Below are 7,506 nucleotides of genomic sequence, written 5' to 3'. Positions count from 1 at the left end.
CCCAGCTAATTTTTTTTGTAATTTTAGTAGAGACGGGATTTCACCATCTTGGCCAGGTTGGTCTCAAACTCTTGACCTCAGGTGACCCAGCTGCCTCAGCCTCCCAAATTGCCCGGCCGTGATTGAGATTTTTTTTAAAAATCTCTTTTTAAAGAAGTGAAACTGATTTCTTTCAGGCACAGGCCTTGTAGATGAAGTTAAGTAATTTCTTTTCCGGGGATACTCCATGAGGCCTTGACACTCTAGGAAAGCCCCTGGTCTCCCGGCCTCTCTGGTCCTAAGTCTGGACTTTGCCTTGGTGAGGCCCAATCGTGATTACATTTCCAACTTCAGAGGTCACCTTGCCCAAGGTGACTGCAGCCTGCCTGAGAAATCGTGCCTCCTCCAGCAAATCCCCCAACCCCGCCCGGCTCCCTCCTCCTTCCTCTGGCAGACACCCTCTCTCAACAACCACCCAATTCCTGCCTGGGTATGTGGCAGGAGGGATTCACCTTCCTTTTGGCTGGGTGTTCACAAGATAAAGACATGACACCTTATAGTTAACATTAATTGTAGCTGTGTTCATCCCTGCACACTTCCCAGGCCCTCCTTGTAATTTGAGTCCCAAAATAGTCCACCTCATGATATATTCTTAGATAAGTTTTCCAGGGGTGACTTCTTTCCTCCATAGCAATCTGTGTCATGAGCACCTCTACAAAACTTCGGGGGTTCTCTCACACCTCTGTAAAATTCTTGCTTGCTGACAGAGAGGGTGAGAGAATAAGGGGAAGGGGTTCCCACAGGCCCACGGGGAGGAGAGGCAGAGATCCTAGGACTGAACGACTTGAACAGCCTTCCCTTCCGATCCGCTCAACTGCCCCACGGTATGCATACACTGATCTCTCTACCTGTGTCAGAAATTTACCTATGGCTTTCATCTGTTCATTCAATGGCTGTTTATGGAGCACTAATTCTGTACTAGGCAAGTTTCTGCCCCCACAGACCTTCCAGACTCAGGGGCTTTGCTACTCCCCAGTTCCTGCTGCTACCATGTTTCACAGGTGAGGTACAGTGGTTCCCCGCACCTGAAGGTCCTGCCACTGCACCGTTTTCTCTGATTTGGTGATTCCTGGCTTTTTCACCTCCCTGCTGCTCCTTCTCAGTCTCCTTCATCCACCCCTGAAACCTGGGTGTTCCCCGGGGCTCTGCCCTGGCCTTCCTGCCTTTCCCATCTCACCCGTCCATGGGCAGTCTCGCTTCCCTGTGCTTGGATGACTCTAGCTCAACTCCAGAACCCTCTCCTCAATCCATGCCAGTTCATCAGGCTGCCTGCTGGTCATTGCCACTCAAATATCCCCCAGCCGCCTCCAAGACAACGTGCCCCAAATGGCACCTGCCAGCCCCTTCTCCTGTGCCCCCGACGCACGCTCCTCCTCCTGTGTTTACCACGCCCAGAATGACCCAGCCCTCCACTTGCCAGCCTCCATCTCACCAATATGGGAAACGGGCTCATTTGGACTCTTTCCCTTCCCTCAGGCCACCAGGCCAGAAGGGGCTTCCTCTGGGCCAGGGTGTGATGCGATGTGAGGTGACATGACATGGTTCCGGCACTGCCCTTCCCTCCTTCCCTGATGCCACTCCCCACTCCTGCCTTTCCGGACATCCTTGCAAGAGCCTCCTGACTGGGTTCCCTAACCAGATTCTCCCCTCAGATCTTTTCTTTTCTTTCTTTCTTTCTTTTTTTTTTTTTTGAGACGGAGTTTCGCTCTTATTGCCCAGGCTGGTGTGCAATGGCGCGATCTCGGGTCACTGCAATCTCTGCCTCCTGGGTTCAAGTGATTCTACTGTCTCAGCCTCCTGAGTAGTGGGGATTCCAGGTGCCTGCCACCACGACTGGCTAATTTTTGTATTTTTAATAGAGACAGGGTTTCATCATATTGGTCAGGCTAGTCTCAAACTCCCGATCTCAGGCTATCCACTCACCTAGGCCTCCCAAAGTGCTGGCATTACAGGCGTGAGCTACCGACCCTGCCCCTCAGATCTTTTCTAAAAGCCAAACACCATTTGTCATTTCCCTGCACAAAACCCTTCCAAGGGTCCCCATCCCCATAGGCTACAGCTCAAGCGCCTCGAGGCCATTCATGATTCAGACCTGCTTTTCTTCCCCTCCCCCAGCTCCTGCTGCTACCACGTTTCTCCCCAGCCAGGGAGACTCATCTGGCTCCTTTCATCTTTAGCCAGGTGGTCACTCCCTCTGCAGAGTCTCTCCTGCGCCTCTAACTCCGGGTGAGGGGTTCTTCCTTGCTTCCCACCAGCCCTGTCTGAGCAGCCGGGCTCTTCGTTCTCATGATCTGTCTTCCCCAACAGTTGTGAGTTCCGTGAGGGTGGAACTGTCATATTCATTAGGGTGTTCCCAGATCTGAGGCCCTAATCCCTAGATTTTCACCCCAGGTCCCTTGCCCTCACCCTCTTTTTTTTTTTTTTTTTTTTTTTTGAGATGGAGTCTCACTCTGTTGCCAGGCTGGAGTGCAGTGGTGCGATCTAGGCTCACTGCAACCTCCACCTCCCAGGTTCAAGCGATTCTCCAGCCTCAGCCTCCTGAGTAGCTAGGACTACAGGTGCACGCCATCACACCTAGCTAATTTTTGTATTTTTAGCAGTGACAGAGTTTCACTATGTTAACCAGGATGGTCTCGATCTCTTGACCTCGTGATCTGCCTCCCTTGGCCTCCCAAAGTGCTGGGATTACAGACAAGTGTGAGCTACCACGCCTGGCCCCCTCACCCGCTTTACCACAAACTGATCAGGAATTCTTTCATAAAGCTTAGTAGTGTTTCCTCTCTCCCCCTGCCATAGATACAGTAGGAACATAATGAATAAGAACCCAAATGCCAAAGACAACTTAATTGAACATGAGTCTTTTCAGCCATTCTGTTGCACAGTGTAACTGTGTGTGTGTGTGTGTGTGTGTGTATGTGTGTGTGTGTGTGTGAGAGAGAGAGAGAGAGAGAGGGAATATGCATATGTGTGGTAGGGTATACAACACAGTGGACATTTTTTTCTTTTTAGAGACAGGATCTCGCTCTGTTGCCCAGACTAGAGTGCAGTGAGCAGCCATAGGTCACTGCAACCTTGAACTCTTGTCCTGAAGTGATCCCACCTAAGCCTCCCGAGTAGCTGGGATTACAGCCTTTAGTCACTGCGCCTGACTCTGCTGGACATTTTTGATTATCTTTAAAGATGAAGAAGGATTTCAGCATCCATGTCCTCCTGGGAGGCACAGTCCAAAGGAGGGCTTTTCTCCAGCCAATCGGGGTGGAGGACCAGCATCAGGAAGAGAGAGGGTTTAATCCAAGGCCTGCCTAGGAAGAGGCCCAAGGGCTTGGTGCGTCTCCCTGGCTGGAGACTCCTCACACTGGGGTTTTTTGCCATATTGGTCAGGCTGGTATCGAACTTCCGACCTCTAATTAGGTGATCCACTGATATACTTTTGGAGGCGCCTTGGCCTCCCAAAGTCCTTGAAGGGACGGGGGAGGATATTCCAGGTAGTAGCTGATGGTAGGGAAACAGACCTGGTACTCAGAGGGTTGAGTGGATGAAGAGTGAGTGAGTGAGTAAATGTAGTGCTCAAGGCAAATGCAGACTAAACCAGTTGATTAGGTCATGGTGTGTGTGTGTGAGTGTGTGTAAGTACATGTATGTGTATGTGTGTACCTGTGTGTGAATAGGTACGTGTACGTGTATTTCAGGGATAGGAAAATGACAGGGAGCCAGAAATCCAGGTTGTCTCACAGATGCTCTTGAATCCTTGAATTCCAGGCTGAGTTTGCACTTTGTTTCCACTTGGGAGCCATGGAAGGCGTATGAGCTGGGGAATGGGAGGATAAAAACGATGCTTGAGATGGATGTGCCTGACCGAGAGCACGGGACGGACCAGAGGCGGAGAGAGCCCGCGGTGAGCTCCAATGATGTTTAGCGTTAGAGAAAAAGGGCTGTCAGGTTCTGACTGGGGAGGTTTCAGGAGGGGAAGCTCAGGGAGGCGTGGGGTCTTTTCAAGGTCAGGAGTTCAAGATCAGCCCGGCCAACGTGGTGAAACCCCATCTCTACTAAAAATACAAAAATTAGCCGGGCGCGGTGGTGGGTGCCTGTAATCCCAGCTATTCGGGAGGCTGAGGCAGGAGAATTGCTTGAACCCGGGAGGTGGAGGTAGCAGTGAGCCGAGATCATGCCATTGTACTCCACCCTGGGTGACAGAGTGAGATTCCGACTCAAAAAAAAAAATTATTCCTTTACTTGGCCAACACTCTCAGCACTCTGTCCCTTGCAGGTGGCCATCACAGGACAGGCGCATCCTGGAAGAGGATGGGTGAGGTGAGGGAGGGGAGCTTTCCCGTAGATGATGTGCTACGTCAGCAAGTTATCAGTTTGATGGTGCAGAGAGATTACCCTGAGGAGGGCAGAACACAGGACGGGCAAGTTTCAAAGGAAAGGAGGCCTTTGCAGCAACAAGTCCTCACTGGGGCAGGGAAGGGTGGGGTGTAAAGAAGGCTGCTTCTGCCAGAAATGGAAGATAGTTATGGGCGAGGTGGAGGTGGGTATTATCTGGTCAAGACTCCTGGGAGGGCTGGGAACCTTAGGAATGGACTGAGCTTCTTCTCTCTCATGCCCTGCTGCTTGGCCTGGGCTGTAGGAATACAAAGAACAAAGAAAGCAGTCGCGATGTCTCTACCACTTGCTAGGCCCTTGCCAAGTAGTTCCCGTGATTTTGTTTACTTCTCATGACAACTCAGTGCTGTTATCCCCAGTTCTCTAGATCAGCTCAGAGAGGTCAAGTAACTTGTCCACGCTCAATAGAGTAAGTAGCAGAGTCTGGACCACAGCCCACGTGTGTCTGACTCAAAGCTTGTGACTTTTCCACCTTCCCACATGGCCTGGAGGAGAGAAGGGAGGAAGGTTAGAAGAGGAGGGAAGGTGGAAGGTTAGGAAGGAGGGGAGGGACAGGGTGTACAGCTCAAGGGTGGGGCTTTCTCTGCAGGGCCAGAAGGATCTAGAATGCCCCAGAACAAAGCTGTTGGCTCTGACACCCTAGAGGGGCTTGCTGTCTATGTAAAAGTTATGAATTCCTCCTTCTGCTCCCAGCCAGGAGAAAACTCAGCTGTCGAGTGGGGATGGAGAATGTCTCCTGATATGATGGCTTCAATGTCCTTAGCCACACTCAGACATTGCCCTGCTTGTCATGTTTGTATGGTGGTGGGGAGGGATCAGGACTTAAAACTGGACCCTGGAGGCAGGGACCGAGAAGGAAGTGGGAGCAAAGACCAGTTGGGGCCCAACCTGTCTTCGGGGATTACAGGGGCCTCCTGTGACCATGGGTATAGATGGTGGTGGGGGTGCCGTGCATGGTAGGAAAGGGAGCACTGCTGTGTCATGGAGATCCGAGTCTGTAGACAGGAGGATGGCAGCCAGTGCTCGGAAATGTCATCTGGATTCTGGGAAGGGGATTGGCCTGAAAGAGGCAGGGGAAGAGGGGGCTGGGTACTGCACTGGTCCCAGCATCTGGCCTGGGCAGAGATCTTATTGCAGAAGCAAGGGAAGAAGGTGGAGCTGGATCTCAGAATGAAAGGAGGAACAAATAGCAGACTCAAGAGTCATGCAGAGGCCCTGGAGAGGCTTGGGCCTGTGCCATGGCTCCACGTGGGGCAGAAGGACCAGCAGAACCCAAGAACTCCTGAGCTCAAGTGATCCTACTACCTCAGCCTCTGGAGTACCTGGGGCTACAGGCACGTGCCTGTATGTACCACACTTGGCTAATTAAAAAAAAAAAATTGGGGGCTGGGTGTGGTGCCTCATGCCCGTAATCTCAGGACTTTGAGAGGTCAAGTTGGGCAGATCACTTGAGGTCAGGAGTTCAAGACCAGCTTGGCCAACATGGTGAAACCCAGCCTCTACTAAAAATACAAAAATTAGCTGGGTGTGGTGGCACATGCTTGTAATCCCAGCTACCAAGGAGGCTGAGGCACGAGAATTGCTTGAGCCTGGGAGCAGAGGTTGCAGCGAGTGGAGATTGCACCACTGCACTCCAGCCTGGGTGACAGAGTGAGACTCTGTCTCAAAAAAAAAAAAAAAAAAATTGTAGAGACAGGGTCTTGCTATGTTGCCCAGGCTGAGACATACATTCCGTGTATTCCTTTTCTGCAGCCATCTTGAGTTGCTCCTTGCCGAAGAGGGGCCTGAGGATCAGTGTTCACTTAGGGTATGCATTCGCACGCAACAGTGGTTTAGAGCAAGAAGACACCCAGCGTCTCCTTCATTTTACTTGGAAGAAATTGAGGCACAGAGGGGCTGAGAGACTCCCCTTAGGTCCAGGGGCTCAGGAGAGAGTGGGGACAGAATCCAGACTGCAGACCCCCGTCCAGCACTCCCTTCCTCTGCATCCCCCACCCATCTGGACTTGCCATGGTAACTAAGCCTCCTCCAGTGTGGGAAGCAGTTACCTAGCAACTTCCCCTAACCAGGTTATTGCCGAGGGAGTGAGATACCACATGCTGCCTGCCCTGGGGAATTTAGATGTGTAGAAATGGGATCGCCCACATCACAGTGTGGCCGCAAATGACCCTGCACAGAGCCATGTGTGGAAGGAAGCCCCTGTAGAGGAGAGTCTCACATCAGGATGAGTGAGTCTCGGGGATAATGGCACAACCCTGGACTGGCTGAGGCATGCACCCCTGCAGTGGATGCAGGACCTCACTGTGTACCGTGCTGGTTTCTCTGAACAGCATGGAACCTGTCCCCATTGACTTGCTGGCTCAGTGTGGATGGGGATCCATAGAGGAAGACTGATGGAAAGGCTGTGTCTGTGTCCTTGCAGGCATCTCATTGTAGCAGTGGAAATGGCAGGGGAGCTGTGCTCCTTCATGCTCCTCTTGTTCCCTAATTATATCACGAAATTACATTTATGAAATGACATGATTGTAAAGCGACTCTTCCTCTAATATTCCCTGTATATTGGTTTTGACAGCCATTCCCCCAACCCTCATCTGCTTCTTCCTGTGGGCAGGGTCCTGCCTGGGTTCCCAGGTTCTGCCTCCGGAAGGGCCCTACCAATTGGCCTAAGCTAGTTACGGTGGCCTTGTTCTCTTGGAAATGGCTGGTTTAAGAACAGCATGGGATCCAGTCTTGCCAGTGGGATCTGTGTGAATGCCTGCTGAAGGACTTCCAGGAAGGAAAGGTTTCCTCATTAATTAGAATTGGGAGAGAATGTGCCCCTTCTCCATTAGACATTGTCACGTCTGCATGTGATGTCTGGAACTGCAACAGCCACTGGGAAGAGACCACTGACGCTCAGAGGCATCACTGATGCATCATTGGGCCATTGTGTTAAGCCAGCCAATAGCTGCCTTGTCTCTGGACTTCTCATGATGAAAAATCATAAGCCTCTTGTTCTAGAGTCTTTTGGGCAGGACTCTGCTTCCAGCTCACTCGCTTTGCACTAGTCTGAGTGGGGCGCTGAATAGATGCCTTGACAAG

Source organism: Aotus nancymaae, unplaced genomic scaffold, assembly GCF_030222135.1.
Source record: "Aotus nancymaae isolate 86718 unplaced genomic scaffold, 86718_ANA_hifiasm-v0.15.2.pri h1tg000076l, whole genome shotgun sequence".
Taxonomy (NCBI): domain Eukaryota; kingdom Metazoa; phylum Chordata; class Mammalia; order Primates; family Aotidae; genus Aotus; species Aotus nancymaae.
Note: the sequence above shows the minus strand (reverse complement) of the source record.